Raw genomic sequence first — 16,959 nt, 5'->3', positions numbered from 1 at the left:
AATTGAGTTCCTGTGTAATCTCAGGACACCCACAGATAGGTCATGACAATTTGCTATTTATTGTAAGGTCCATCTTGTGAAGCAGGAACCGTTTACTGAATTTCCCCAGAATAAATCAATCACTACGCTCTAGTAACAGGACAAAATTAAGCAGAGAAAAATTAAGGCTGATCATCAGTAAAATTTCACTAATGGTGAGCTCTATTAGACTGTGGAATTGTCTCTCCAGGGGAAGAGTGGAATCCCGTCATCAGAAACATTGAACGCTGGACAGGGCAAAGCCCTAGGGAATAGATATAACAAGCAACAATTCAGCACAGAAGAGATGGCATGGGCTAACTAGCTGACTTCAAAAAAGCTGACTTTAGACCCAATTTTTTGTGATGTAATCAAAATCTTTAAAAACAAACTAAAACCTGGGTACATGCCAGGTTAAACACACTTGTTTATAGCTTGGCTGAAACATACATTAAAGATGGGACCAAAATCTCACATTCTGTACAACGCCTTCATTTAGCCTATTTCCTAAGACCCATTTTGTATTTCAAGTACTAACAAATCTGAACCTATGTTGCTGTTGGAATTAATTCTAATTTGCTGAGGCACATGGGGAAAAATTAGGCTTCTGAAATGTCTACGATGATCAAGGTATAATTGACTCTAAACATCAGTAAATTTTTTCATCTGTTAGTCACTAATCCTGAAGAAGAGAAAGTCCCTTTCCATAACCAGGTCTTCCACTTGCGAAGAGACTAAACCTGAATTTCTGAGGCAAATTAGCATATACATAATTATATCGCTCAGGAAATGTTTCTGCAATTACCTCCTCCCAATGAAGGAAACTGAACATCGATCTGCTTTTTGGCTGGTGTTGTGTCTTTTGTTCATTATACAACAGCAAGAACACGAAGAAACAACAGGGACACAGTTGGATCCCAAATAACCAGGTTTCCTAACTGTATGCAAACATGAAAGGCTTAGCTATGTTAAACTGCTGCTTTAACTGTTTTCTGGCAGTGTCTAAAACATAATCCACAGTGCACACACCTGGAGGGCTCAAAACTACTTAAAGGGATACAATCCCACACTTACTCCATGGCTTCTCGAGACACTATGCTGGGTTTAGTTTTAAAGAACTTGCAACTAGACTCAAAACATCACATCAGTTCATGTTTTCTAAAACACTTGGAAGAATTAACTGTTCAGAAATCAGTATGTCCAGAACATACTTCATCCTAGGTCAGGTATGATCTTTCAAAGCAGCCACAATAAAAGCAGCATAAATATCATATTCTGTACACGATCATCCTTTCACCAAAGACCTTGGTGGAACAGTTTTGCCATGAGATCTGGCAGTGCACCAAGCATGTACTTGTGACAACTCTTCATGCGGCAGGGAGGACCACTAATACCCTGGGGATAACATGACTGCTTTTCAGCCAGGAGGTAACACAAGAGTCCAAACTCTTAGAGCTTTCTCTGGCTGTAACTGTGCCAGGGAAGAGGCTTGTCCAGGTTCTGCTCATTTTGCTCCTGTTATTGATGCAGCCTCACTCACAGAGCTTGGCAAAGGCATCTTGGCAACCAGAAGCTACAGTTTTCAGCTTCACACAGGGAATTATTATTCCCTAACTAAGAACATGCTATGACATGGAAGGCTGTGTATAAGCATGTAATGGGTGAGCCCTTCCTCTGCATGATTACCAGCCGAAAGGAAAGAGACTGACCTTGGGCACCCAGCAGCTTGGTGGCAAACAAGACCCAGCATTTCCCAATGTACCACAATCTATTAGGGGGCACTACAGCCAAATTCACCTAATCCAAAGAGATGTACTGTATTTTCTTATTTAGGAGACAGTTAACTAAATCTGAAGAAGTCTTACCCCATAATAAAAATAAAAAGCAAGAGTTAAAAATAACTGACTCAGAAGTCTAACCTGGAAGTAAAGGCAGTTCCAAGGAACATAAGAGAACCATCAGATGAAAGCATACATCTATGTATACAAACCTCACCATAAAATTATTGCAAGCATCCAAATAATCAATACATTTAGCAAATAGCTTTGTCTTTCAGAGGAACCCAATAGTCTCTGGATCAATAACATTTAAAGTAAAAAGACAGATATCAGACTATTAAAAAAATACCATTGCAGAGAACTTGGTCCTCCTGTTAATAAATCAATACAAACTAAATTTTACAGCTTCTATAATCAGCAAGAGACATATCAGTGTATCTCATTACGCCGGGGTTAAGAATTTGGCAGCAACCAAAGCCCATTTAATATCATTTACTTCAAGGCAGACATGGCAATACAACAGATGCCCTAATTTATTTGTTGATCTTTGTATTAAAATAACAGTTTGCTGGTAAACAGGAAGGGTAATGATGCCAGTCACCCTTGTTAGTGGCTAATAATTGCTTAATTTGTCCACTAATTGACCTGTGCTACTGTTGAAGCACTGGATCGTGTTGCAGGGCATGAAGTAAACAAGGCCACTGTAATGTTACTTTAGAGAATGACTTCTGGAAATAGAACTACTTATTGCTATAAATTTTCTCTTCACAGATGAGCAGATTAATTGGTCTGCCAATTAGTCTGCTATTAAAGAAAAAAAGGGCTAGCCACAGATTGGCTGGATCTTCGAACCACAGCCCCAGTTTGGGTCAAATAAAATAATCCAATCTGAATCAGTCACATCAGCTATGAAAAATAAGACAACTATTATTTAAACCAAATCCCTGTGGCTGAAGATCAAGGAAAATAGCCCAATAACTAAGTATTAGCTCTTCAAGTTACTTTAAAATAAAATGGAGAACATGATGGAATAGGTTTACTCAGGCACATTACAGTATGGAAAAGTTCTCCAATTAAAAGAAGCAAAACAATATAGATTATTTTTGTATCATCTTTTCTGGAAAGTAATTAAAATAATTATTTTTCAAATAATAACATGCAATTATAGACGCTGCCTGGAACCGGAACAGCTCAGACATCAGCATTTAGCCATGACATAAGAGGCAGCTTATCCATAGTCCACTAAGAATCAACCAAAGCCTTTACATTAACTTCAAGGAGCTTTTCATAGTTGTGACGGAAAGGAAAGAAAAAATCAAAAACAAGGAAAAGGGAAAACAATGCTGACAAATGCAAATTATTAGATATACAGTCACAATGGCTCAAAAAATTTTAGCAGGTTTTATACCAGTCTTTTTTGATAAATACAGCTTCACTGAAACTGTCCTAAATCAGGACCAAATCTCCTCTACTCCCACTCACTTCTCTGTCATTATTCTTTCTCAAGGCTAAACACACTTTCTCAAATTTCTCTTGCCTCCTGCAGCTCAGCACCTCTCACCTACTCCAACACCAGATCCTGTGGCATCTCTCTGCCCGGCCTAATCCAGCTCAAATTATCTACTAGTGCTTCAAAAGCTGGTTGATCGTTCCCTCTCCCATAACATGTCAAACAAACCTTCTCTGCTCACATGATTTCCACTGTTTGCCTGGGTGTTTCCTCAAGCAACTGCCTTAAACTCTGTTTAAACTTCCTGCTGTCTCTAACATGACCTCTCCACATTTTCTCCTTCCAAAGAAAAGCCTGTCTTATCCCCTCTTTCTCCATTACCACATCCTTTCACTCTTAGCCTGACAATAAGTTTAATTGTATAATTATATAATACATTTGTCCTGCTCCTATTACTGAAAATCTAATCGCCACAGATCCTAATGCAATATGGCAACTGCTAATGCAAACATATCCTGGACTGTGTCTAGTATATGCCAAGAAAGAAGTGATTTATATTTTCAGATCCATTTCCTAGCACTGAATAGCTGCTAATATCCTGCAGTCAGCTCTTCATAGCCTGCAGGTTAAAGAGAATATAACAATTAGGCTCTAACAACAATAGGATATAGTCATTGGAAAACAAATACAAGGGAGTCCTGAATGCTTATGCTTATATAAAACTATTGAAATGTTCTGTTAAAGGAGACTGAAACCAATGTCAAAGACACAATACACTTTTGTGGAGAGTAGGAAAGCAAACCTGGGGTTGGGCTTTTTGGAGAGGTTATTTAATGCAATGGTGAAAAAAAAATCAGATGATAGGGCCAAACAGCTACAATATTCTACCTCCACAGAACAAGTACAGCACAAGCACTAAACAACCACAAGCCACTGCTGTTCAACCATTTGTCTGTGAAGGAACTCTCTTTTAGCAAAGGGGCCCTTTGTCTGTTCAGCCTTTGCCCGTTCTTGTGGGGCTGCAGAAAAAAAAAAACAAACAAACAAAACAAAACATGAACAAGACAGATGGACACTCTTCTCTATCCCAGCATGGTGGGAAAGGTGTCACACTCACACTGAACACTACTCAGCACAGGTCACAGCAATGTCATGCCAGTGTGGTCTCTACAGAATGCATACCTGTGCCCTCAGTGCAGCCCCCAGCACAGGCCAACAGACAGAAATTGTCTAATAATGTCTTAGCCTGAAATGTTCCCAATATTCAACGCAACAGCAAGAAAAAAAAAAAAAAAGCATGTGAACAGTGATAAATGAGCAGAGCTGGCTCACAGCAGGGTTATTGACATGATCTAACATCATGCTGTCACTGAAATTATCCCCACAAAAGATCATTGCATAGAGTGATCCATAAGCACAAGATCATTGCAGATGCTGACTCTGCTCCTTCTTACAGTGCTGCTCCTCCTCTTAATGCGTAAAAACAGACTGCCAAATTCAACTGCTTGTTTTTTTTTTTTTTACACTTTTTAGAAACATGTTTATTGGGGGGGTGCGCACAAGGGGGTGCGCATTGATTCTAACACCAATACAGAAGGAATTTATAGATTTGAAATGCTTTATTAATTGGTTTCCTTGTCTTTCCAAAGGTCCCTTTGGAATCCATGGCAAAAACAAAGTTTATTTCATCAAAATTATAAAAATAATATGGGTCATGAAGGAGCACTGCAAAAGTAAAACAGGCACCTGGTTACAGTATTAGATGAAGGAAAAGTTGTTGCCTGAAGTGTATCAGTCAACAGTTTTCAGTTGCCAAACCTGATGTATATCCATAAACATACACCTCTCTCTGAGTAGTTACTGCAATTAAGTGAGAGCAGGAATATCCAGAACATTGGCTACTTTTCATTAACTCCCTCTCTGGCCATGCTCAGTACACACAAAAGTGTAAGGGAATTGCTTGCACTCAGAGAGGGATGCAATACCATGCACAAAACCTTAGTGAGTATTCATCAGATCCTACTTTTCAGCTCAGCCTCTGCTCCTCCTGTTTCCTCTATGCTGACACTCAAATTTCATCTAACCTTCCCCCAGGATAGGCTCAGAGGGGGCCTGCACAGGCCTGCAGGTACCACATGAGAAACAATCAAGTTCTTAGAAAATGCAGAGAAGTTAACAATTTTTCCCAGTGGTTCCCATGGACAGGAAGCTCTCAAGGGAGACAACAGCTAAACACCACAATTACCCATGACAAAACAGACAGGAGTCAACCAAGGCAGGTGAGACAGCACTAGGAAGAATGTGGTAGGTGAACCACATACATTCTTGGTTATGGTTCATCTAAAGTGTCCCCAACTAGATAAGTAAGTATTTCAGTGCTAAGTAAGATCTTGTTACTTGAGTGTGGTAGGTTAAAAGCACCCCAAAAAGTCTTTAGGTCCCTGTGGTCATTTCAGTTTTTTTTTTCTCTGCAACCCTCACTGCTATTGTAACACCCCCCCCCAAACAAACAAACAAACAAAATAAAAAAGGCAACAGTTAAGTCCCTGGTGGATTGTACACATAGCCCCACTTCATCTATTTTTAAACAAGTTTTAATCAACTTGAGACAGAAAAGTTGCACACCTAACTTTAAGGTTTCAGCTGTCATAAGCAGATTGATTAGGAGCACATCAAGCTATATTATGGCATATTTGTTCTTTTATTTACCATTTACTCTCTCATCTATTCTCTGCTGTAACTCTATGTCTCTTCAAAATACAGGATTAAAAGCAAAGGAAATCTCAAATAACGGGATAAAATGAATGTGCAGGAAATGAATGGGTGAATTAGATTACAGCAGATGAAACACTGAGGTCTCAAATGCAAAATGCATGGAGTTTATTTAATTTGTTACTCTTTTAAAATGAAAATATGCTCACTGACTTGAATTAGTAATTTCCCTGTTTTAAGATATGTTAGGCCATTACAGCTAGGCCTGTTTCCAGAGCAGTGAAATAAATGGAAAACAGCCAGTCTCCCAGGGAACGCACTGGCTCACTGCATTTTGCCAGCCCAGTGAAACAGCGCTAATGTCAGCTCCGGAGAAAATCGTGCTTCTGCTGTAGGGGCTGCATGCAAAGGAAGTGATAATGACTAGCAACAAATACTTAAAATGGCAGAGCAAGGCACTGTGGATTTTAACTCAAGTTTTAATGTGCATGGTAAGCACAGACAGTAATTGATTTAAAGAACGCTTAAAAAATTATTGTTCCTGACCCTCCCTCCCTCTCTTCTCCAGTTAGCATAGGGTTCCACAAATAATTAATCTGGCGTTCAGTGTGGCTGGAACACAAATCCACATCAAAGAAGCAAGAGATGGGAATAGCAGTCAAGAACCTCCCAAATGGGTTCTGCCAGCATAAGACAGACAGACCACTCTGTCAGTCTCTGACCTGACTCAGGGCTTCCCCAACCCTCCAGGTTTCTCAGATATATTCCTTTGCATGTAATGATCTAACTGATGGACTGATGTCTCTGCTGGCAGACCAGAAGTCTATGGCAGGCCTCTCTAGACAGAGCAGCAGACCATAGTTTGTGAGGACAGCAAGTAGCAGTTGTGTTACTGCGTCACAGATCTACAATTAAATAAGACACTGGCCATTCTAGTACTCAAAACATTTCAACTGCTTTCCAGAACACCCAATAAAGTTATAAAAATCTTTCTCACACTGTTATATGGATACAGGAGACATTGCTGCTATTACAGCCCCAAATAACATTACAATTGCAAATTCAAGGAGGATTCAGGAACATCTTGCCATAGAAAAACATTCTAGGACAACTGGGTAATAAGATGGACATATGATGCCACTAGGCAGACCTTCTTGCCTATTTTAATGTGTCTACTGGTTAAGAATGGATGGGACAGACTGGGATGGAAAACACCCTGTGAATGTATTTCCTTGCATTTATATTCCTTGTTTTCACAAAAAGGAGGTACACTTACACCACCTACCTTTCATGTGCACTGACTAGCCCACTCTTTTTCCTAGATATTTACATTCAGACCATGCAAGCATTGCCTCAAAACCCCAAAGAGTTCCAGACCATGCTGCTCCAGATGTGCTTTAAGCAGGGAGACTACGCAGAGAAATGGATATGACTGGAATAGAATCAGCCACAAATCAGCAGTCTAGAAGTAGAATCAATTCAGAACAAAAAGTTGGTAAGTGATGAGTGTTTGGGATTTCCTATGTATTTTTATAAGCTGTGGCTCTTTCCTCATAAAAAGATTCACATCTGCTTTGGAGAATATGCGACTGCTGGTGCTGGGCTGGAGCACAACATCCTGATTCAGTACTGAAAAGATATAGATATACGTTGCCAGTAAAACATAACTAAAGTTGGCATGCCCAGTGACTAGGATGTGGGACTAGGAGCCAGAATGCCTGATCTTGGTCTCTAGCACTGCTGATTTTTGGCAGGTTGCTACCAGAGCCTGCTATTTTAGTATATTCAACTTGACATAGCAATGGCCAGATTTGCATCTTTGGGGCCAAAACCAGCAGATGGATTTTTCAAACAAACTCATGAAGCTCATTGGTGCTGACTGCACTTGGAAATGTGGCAAGTGGCAACAAAAAGGGTTTGCTATGTGTTGAGCAAATTCTCAAACTTTTCTATTCTTACCCAGCTACCACTAGAGAAGATCTGTGCCACTGTCAGTACATTCCCTTGCCCCTCTGCCCCAAAGATAAGCACTTTCTAAAACCCAGACCTGTAGAGATCAAGACAGAAAGCCTTTTAGTAACAGAGACAACCAGTATAGCTGGTCACTTCAGAAATGCAGGCTTGAGTACTCTCAGCTCTAATCTCTTTTCTTCGAAACAAAATCAAGGAGCACTGAAACTGTTCCACAAACCAGTGCTCAGCACCTCACAGGATCACCTGGGGAGGGTAAAGTGTGGTATTTGAATTTTGCCTGTTAAAATTGTCAACAAAAAAAGAGACAATTAAGCCTTTTGTGAGGGCAAGTCTAGTTCCTACTTGAAAATTCCCCAGATACTTTACTCTAGCCAGCACCTGGTCCTGCCTGAAAAAAATAACATTACTAAACAGACCTTAGTAGATGATGAGATGAGAATTGTCTCATTACAAAAGACTGCCTGGGTTATACTTATGTAATGATGTTCTGATAAACAAAAGTCTTCTAGCATGCCTTAAGATTTGCTCTGATGCTTTGGCACTTTAACAGCTGAAGACACCAAGGAACCTAGCTGGTTGATCCTTTCTCTCTTTTGTTGGAAGCAGCAATTTCTGGTCTCAGGACTCATTTTGATGCCACTGATTTGGATTGTGGGTCTTTTCAGACTTTAGAAAAAGACACAGAACAACAAAGCAAGCTAGATTCTCAACAGCTTCAAACTTGGGGGTTCATGGCAGCAGCAGGCTGCTTGAACACTTAATCAGAGAAGCAGTAGGGTGATATGGCATGATCTAACTCATCCCACTGCAGCTCTGAGCACATGGGACTCATACACTCTCTCCAGCAGCACCTGGTACTCACTGTGAGTCCAGGTGGTACAGCAGGTTAACCTCTCCTCTTTCTTGTTTCATGGTATCTGGCTCTCCTGTTCCTTACATCAATGAAATCCCCACTAGCTTCAAAAAATTAAACCAGTGTAGGGAAGTAGAATGAGGCCAAAGCTGGATTTGTCTGGTAAAACATGCAAGATTGCACAGAGATGAGCAGACTGCCTCCTCACTTCTGCAGTGATGAGCCAATACCTCAGCCACTTTATTACCTTGATGGCTGATGGCTTAACTACAAGCTTATCTGCCCCAGACCCGCAGGGCAGTCATACAGTTCTCAAATAGAATTGATACAACAGCAAAGACCTGTGGAATTGACTTGAAAGAATGTGCAGGAGTATACAGTTGGTGCAGGAGTACACAGCTGCTGCAGGATTGCCTGAAGGGTTCATAAATTCAATGCACAGCACAGACCGAGTGGCTTTGTTGGTTGGCTTTGCTTTCTTTAATTTTCCTAATATGCTGTAAGGAGCTTGGACTTCTCTTTGCATCAAAATGAGCCTACCAATACCCCCTAGATGATGCACCTCTTTTCCTCCTGGGAAGAAACAAAAGGGTTCCTGGAGAAACACCGTGGGGATCAGATGATCTTTCTTTATTAATGAATTACTTGGAATTTATCAGAATCATTCTAAAGATGTTGCTTCAGAATACGATGTGTTTAGTCATTATTATTCAAAGTCTGTCCTTCCCATGAGTGTGAGTCCTCCAGACAGCTCTAAAAATATTTGCTGGATTATGGCCCTCAATTTTTCCAGAATTAACTAATGTTAAATACAGCTAAGATTTAAGCCTTAGAATTGAACAGAAATATGCAGATCCCACCTTTCCTGATGTGCAAGACAAGAGGGTTGCAACCCATAAAAGTGGCTTGACTGCAAAGGGGGGAAAAATAGACACAAGAATAGAAATATCCTGAATGCACCAACCACAGTTAAGCAGGCATGTACCTTGGCAGAATTAACTCGGGCATCCTTGCATTGTCTCCTGCTATCCTTATCAACTTACAAAACATCAGTCTTTTCACTATGTCCCTAAAGGGGAGTTTCAGCTGTACACCAATGGCTTACACAGCATTAGCAAAGAGGTGAAAAAATAGAAACAGAAAATCACTTCATTCTCTAGTTTTTTATTTAGAGCTATAAGGGTCTTCCAGGGAAAAAGAATCTAGATCATTATGTTATTGCTGCTCCACCCAGGACCAGGCTGAGCTCCCCAGAGCCTGGAAGATGGCTGTTTTCTTCCCCTCCATGACAACGGGACATGTGGAGGTCCAAAACCCTTCCAGGGCCAGCAAGGAGACTGCACCACACATGTAAACTTTCCAACATTGCCTGCACCAGGGAAAAGATTCCCAGCAGACCTTTATAAGTGATAAAAGGAAACCGTTTTATGGACCCAGGGAGGACTAAGCAGACTTTGTTCTACTTGGGAAACCACTGAAGGTTGCTGTATTACAAGGAATAGTCAAAGATGATGATACTTCTTTCAAGCATTTTGCTGAATTGTCTCACCAGGACTCTTGAGTACTCCCTATGCCCAGAGTTACCTTTTCACGATCTAGCAGCAGGGCCTTTCTCTGAGGACCAGGAACCTTTGGGTTTTTAGTGTGTTTACTTTAACAAAGGTGGGCACTGGGAATGGAGGGATGGCCTAGTTTTACCTAACACCTCCCTTGGGGGCTTGTTGTATAGTGCTGTTTTGCATGTTCAGTAAGCACAGCTACATTGTGCTCTCAGTCCTATGGCATTAATTGTGATAGCAATAAGAACTATAGAAGTCTTAAGATGGATAGATCAGCCCAAGCAAAGAAGGCAAAAGGTAGATTTCTCTGGAGGGAAACTGAGTATATATTTACATATGAAAATCTAATACACAGTGAAAAACAAAAAAGGGCATTACATAAGTAATGCTAGGGAAGAAATAAAAACTATGTATTTTTAAACACATTCTAAAAATGGTTTCCAACATCTGCAGATCTGTTGCTCAGTCAAGCAGAGACCCAGAAGCAACAGGTATGAACCAGGCAAGCACACAAAGCTGTGTGATACAGAGACTGGGGGGCACTGCTGAAGGTCATTCACAACTATCCTATCCAGTTTCCTTCAGCTGTACAGTGTTGCAAGGGTGTATTGGGGAGCATCTCTATTAATTTGCCTTGACCTTTAATAACCTCTAGGCACTTGCTATTGGGCACTGTCACAAGTTGGCTACTCAGCTAGACAAGACTCCTGGTGCGACCCACTGCTGGTATGAAAGTAGAACACGTATGGCTGGAAAGGAGCAAGAGCACACGGTGAAGGAGGTGCCCCCGGGGTGATGTGGTGCCCTAATACTCTGGGTCTCTGTCGTGGTTTAACCCCAGCCAGCAACTAAGCACCACGCAGCTGCTCGCTCACTCCCCCTGCCCTGATGGGATGGGGGAGAGAATTGGAGGAGTAAGAGTGAGAAACACTCCTGGGCTGAGATAAGAACAGTTTAAGAATTGAAATAAAGTAAAATAGTAATAATAATAGTAACAATATAATAATAATAATATACAAAGCAAGTGATGCACAATGCAATTGCTCACCACCTGCCGACTGATACCCAGACAGTTCCCAAGCAGTGATCGCTGCTACCCGGCCAACCCCCCAACCCACCCCCCTCCCCAGTTTATATACTGAGCATAATGTCATATGGTATGGAATAGCCCTTTGGGCAGTTTGGATCAACTATTCTGGCTGTGCCCCCTCCCAGTTTCTTGTGCACCTGGCAGAGCATGGGAAGCTGAAAAGTCCTTGACTAGCATAAGCAGTACTTGGCAACAACTAAAACATCAGTGTGTTATCAACATTCTTCTCATTCTAAATCCAAAACACAGCACTATGCCTACTACTAGGAAGAAAATTAACTCTATCCCAGCTGAAACCAGGACAGTCTCTCAAGAAGATACACATGCGGGATTCAGAACAAAGCATGAATCTGAATTGAGAGGAGCTCAGAGAGAAGCACACATTGCATTTTCTTGTACTCCAGCTCAGAAGTTTAGTCCACTCAGCTGAAGAGGAGAGATGAGGTGTCCACGCCTCGGACTGAACCCCAGGCTTCTCACCTCTACTGGAGCTGCTGTTTTACCATTCCTATAAAAAGACAGCACATACACACATACATTCCCCAGATACTAACAATGGCAGCTGACAGCCTGCCCCTATAGGAAACCTGCAAAACTATTTGCCCTCATTTCCCCTGTGGGGACAGGTGAATAGATCGCTTTCTGGTTACTCCTGATATGTGAAAACTTACACTAAGCCAGCTGTAATGGCACCTTTTGGCTGCTTCATTGATTTCCACTTCACTAGGTTTGCGGTTTATACTGCTTCACTTTAAAAGGATTTTCCTGTCCTTCCATTCAAATCAACTAAAAAGGTGCAAGGCAGCTCGCCTGTTTCCACTCAGGCAAAGTCACTTGTAAGACTCTTCACATCTCTGCTTGTGAAGAGGTAAAATTCTCCAGGTGGGTATAAAGTACATGTTTCCATCTGAAGAACACAAGGGAGGAAGTCGGAAGGATATAACTCTCAGGGCTCCTCTAGTGACTAGGGCTCCTCCCCCACCGTGCCCGGTCCTAGCCTTGGGTCACAACAACCCCATGCAATGCTACAGGCTTGGGGAAGAGTGTCTGGAAAGCTGCCTGGCCGAAAAGGATCTGGGGGTGTTGGTCAACAGCCGGCGTAACATGAGCCAGCAGTGTGCCCAGGTGGCCAAGAAGGCCAACAGCGTCCTGGATTGCATCAGGAATAGTGTGGCCAGCAGGAGCAGGGAGGTGATTGTCCTCTGTACTTGGCACTGGAGAGTCCACACCTGGAATACTGTGTTCAGTTTTGGGCCCCTCAGTACAAGAAAGACACTGAGGTGCTGTAGCATGTCCAAAGAAAACAAGAAAGCTGGTGAAGGGTCTAGAGTACAGGTCTTATGAGGAGCAGCTGAGGGAACTGGGATTGTTTAGCCTGGAGAAGAGGAGGCTGAGGGGCGACCTTATCACTCTCTACAACTACCTGAAAGGAGGTTGTAGTGAGGTGGGTGTCGGTCTCTTCTCCCAAGTAATGAGAGATAGAACAAGAGCAAATGGCCTCAAGTTGAGCCAGAGGAGGTTTAGATTGCATGTTAGGAAAAATTTCTTCATTGAAATAAATGGTTGTCAAGCATTGGAACAGGCTGCCCAAGGAAGTGGTGGAGTCCCCATCCCTGGAGATGTTCAAAAGACATGTAGGTGTGGTGCTTAGGGACATGGCTCAGCGGTGGACTTGGCAGTGCTAGGTTAACAGTTAAACTTGATGATGTTAACGGTCTTTTCCAACCTAAGCAATTCTATGATTCTAAGCATTGAGGGGTTTTGTTGTTGCTGTTTTAGGAAGAAGAAAAAACACCATTTCCTAAAAAATTCTGTTTGGAGACAGTCTTATTGCAGAGTCTACTTTGAAGCATGTTAAACTAAGAAGGAATAAGATGCTCTTGTTCCAGAATAAGAATTGCTCAAGAAATGTTCTATTGCACTCTACATTCACAGCCTGCCTCAGATGCAAATGCACTCTCAAGTGCCGGCAAGCCCTCAGACAGAAGCTCTCCCCAAGCACTTTGCAGCAATGGGTTTAAACTCTGGCAGCACTGTGACCACATAAGTTAATGTCAAGGTGCTATTTCCCTCATATCCTTGGCCATTAGGAACATTGCCAGGAAGAAGAAAAAACAGAGTTCACATGTAACCAGGGGCGAAGACTGTCTAAATTTCTACCTTGAATAGTCAGACTGAATTTTAACATCTTAAAGGTAAATTTAACTTTAATAAACAGCCTCTTTTACTGCATGAAAGATACAGACATCAGAAGGGAGAGGTGCCACTGAACACATTAGACAAACTGAGACCCCAGACTGACATGCACACTGCAAAAGTAAGGGTTTATTTCAAAGCCACTAAATGGGTCTGTGGTGGCAGTCACTTCCCAGCTGCTGTCTCCAATGCCCACAGTGAATTAGGGGTTCAGTTCCAAGGGGTTTCCAGTTCTGATCCAGGACAGTACAGCTTGCTGTTCCCCGCTCCTCCCCAGGAGTAAGAGACAGACCCAACTTTGGAAAGATGGTACCTGGGACAAGGCTGGGTCACAGCATTTTTCAACTCCACTTTGATTCTGTGACAGACTGCCTCCTGTTTGACAGAAGATGGCTAAAGCTCAGCGAGGCTGAATGTCTTCTCTTGTACCAGGGTATTAGCCACCCTCCTGTTCTCACTTCACTGTTATGACACCAAGCATTGGTGTTTGTAAGAGGATCGGCCACAATGGTTATAAGTGCCATATAAAAGCCACCATGGCAGTAGAAATTTAATAATCATGAAAACTGAAATCTTTCAGTGATGCTAGAAATAGCTCCTTTTGGGTAGGTGGATGCCCTGGTGAACAAGAACTTGCCCTGTTGTCATTGTCTCTGCCACATCTGTTCTGTAGTCACCCAAAGACCTGGCTTATGCTTGACCATAACATAAGGCAGAGTCCAGCTCTGTAATATGTTGCCTACAAGCTGTACCACTGGCTGAAGATTTTGAAGTAAACTTTAAAAATTTTGAAGAAATTTTGTCATAAGAAGACCTACAGACTTTTTCTTTCCTCCTTTTTTAAGAGAACACTGAAACAGATTTTACCTTCCTTTGTTTCTTTCTTCTGCCCCATGTTTTTTTTTCTTTCAGTGATAAAGTGACAAAAAAAGTAGGGACACAAGAAAAACAGAGAGAAAGAGAAAATAAGAGAAAAATAAAAGTGAGCTTGTATGAAATGTCAAATAAAGCATTCTCTTTGAAAACCTGTGGCATAAAAAAAATCCAAATTAATTATTTTTCATCCATCTCCAATTATCTTCTACGTTTAGCAGCAGCAAAGACTAAAACTGTAACCTCCAAATCAGAGTATGAATACCAGGGATCTACAACCATTTGCTGAACATGTAATAAGTAATTGGACCCTTGAACTAACACTATAGGGCACATCTGGAAATTGTCACTTAGGGGCCACATCTGTTGCTAAGGAACCAACCTTCCTGGGGAGGGTCACTTTTCAGAGAGCTATGTGCCACTGAAGCCACTCTAAATCCACACTTCCTGTCTACAAAGTGTTTAATAGAAGTTTGCCCATGCATTCGGGTCCCAGCAAAGTAATGTGTGCCTACATTTCTTCCTAGATAAAATTAAGCAGGACTTGTAAATAATTTGTGTCCCCTTTTGGCTGGGGCGTGTGCCCCATTACCCCTCCTCTCCATCCTCAGAGTCCAGAGAAGAAGGACTGCATTGAAAGAGCAAAGACAGTGTCTAAAGGGCTATTGTCTGAGGTAGAAGCCCCCTTTCATCCCAAGTCCCTTCTTCTTACCCTCCAAACAAGCTTTACACCCTTTTCTCTGTAAACTGCAGAAGTCAAGGGGACATGCCTCTTATAAACATGTACACAATACCTTGCGACAGACACACACAGAGCACATGAGCAATCTGTGCAGGGGTAGAGGAAGAATTTCACCCAGGTGCCCTTGTGTCAAAGACAAGTTTCCAGCAGCCATGTCCTAGTCACACATGAATGCTGGCTCCTCAAAGTAGCAGCTATAGCAATGCAGAAGGAGCAAGAAGACAAGCGCAGGGCACCTCAGAGACAGAAGAACTGAAAACAAAGTGAAACAAAAAAAAAAAAAAAAATCAATTCAGCTGAACAGAGTCAGGGCAGGCAAAGAACAAAGGGTCAGAAGACAAAGTCGGAAACAATAGACCAGCAAGATTAGTATCAGTTGTGAGGAAGAGCTGGGACACTACTGAAGGAGAATGGAAAAGGCTTAAAGTATAAAAACTAGAAGACACTCCTAATTGTGAAGCCTGACATACCACTACAACACCTGCAGCTTGATCAGTACAGATCTCACACACGGCTGCACTTACAGAAAGGGCTTCATCTCACAACTTAGATTCCTTGAAATTAATGATGGTCACTTATTAGGAGCTGTTTCTTTTTTTTTTTTTCATTAACAACAGAGCCATGCAAATGAGGTCTAAAGAGAACCCCAAGCTTCCTGTGGTCTTTACAGCCCTGTTCTGATTTTTGCATATTCATGCCCTGGTCTAATTCAGCTGGGGCAGGACTTCAAGTTTTCTGCATGGGATTTCCCCACTAGCAACAGATGCTTCAACACCATTTGACCCTTAAGTGCAAAGTCCAATTTGGGGAAACCTGCATGCACAGTACACTGAGTGCTCTTGGCCAGCTGGACTGCTGCACAGCCACAGACTCAGCAGGCAGTGCTACAAGCAATGTACTAGCTAACACTTCCAGAGGACCAGCTCTCCCATGTAGGCCCAGAGAAGGTCTGTTGCATGGGCATAATATTGCTCCCTAGAAGTGCAGGACTTGCTGCCCAATGGCCATACAGTGCAATACACACAGAAAATGGCTCTGACCTAATTGATAACTTGGAAGACGTGGATAAGCATCTTCAAAATCCACTCAGACTGCAATTTCCAGTGGGAAAAACAGGAAAGCCAAGTGACCATGAAGTTCAGCTGAATCAATATTTTCTTTTTCCTATCCTTGGACACCAGCAAAGTGCCACAGTGTGCCGTTACAAAGATGATGTTCTTCGCCCTAGTGGTAGGTTGGTTAGGGCTGGAAGGAAATGATCTTTAAGCTAATGGTACTCAAAAGTATGAGCAGTCAAGAAACATTGCAAAACCAGTATGTTTAAGAGATTAATTGGACAATCCCACCCAAAGACAAAGCAAATTTGCCTGCTGCTGTATAGTGAAGCCTTTCTCAATTCTCCCTCTTGAAGTCCAAGGGCTCCTTTAGATCTCTGATTATTGTAAAGAGGATTAGTTAAGCAGAGGTAGTCAAAAGGCCTGCCCCAGGCAAAGGGCAAACTGAATCAAAGCAAGCCACCTGACATTTCTTAGCTGCGTAGGCAAAGCTGACCTTGCTGTCCCAGGGATGACAAGTTGGGACTGATCCATTCCTCCTACTGGAAGATGCAAGGTGAGCTTGCAGGGCTAGGCTTGGGGAGTGAGCCTGCCTGGCAAGCCCACTTTTCCGTTCCTGCTACTACTGATAAGATGGAAGAGATGAGGTAGCAACTTCT

The 16,959-nt window shown here is 42.1% G+C and overlaps 1 protein-coding gene across 1 annotated transcript in view; it reads right to left on the bottom strand.

Annotated features, from left to right (window-relative positions):
• The window catches only part of AGBL4 (AGBL carboxypeptidase 4), a 970,183-nt gene that overhangs the window by 190,688 nt on the left and 762,536 nt on the right, over positions 1-16,959 (bottom strand). The window lies entirely within an intron of this gene.

Source organism: Pelecanus crispus, chromosome 5 (genome assembly GCF_030463565.1).
Source record: "Pelecanus crispus isolate bPelCri1 chromosome 5, bPelCri1.pri, whole genome shotgun sequence".
NCBI classification, from domain to species: Eukaryota; Metazoa; Chordata; class Aves; order Pelecaniformes; family Pelecanidae; genus Pelecanus; species Pelecanus crispus.
This window is presented reverse-complemented; position numbering and strand designations above follow the sequence as displayed.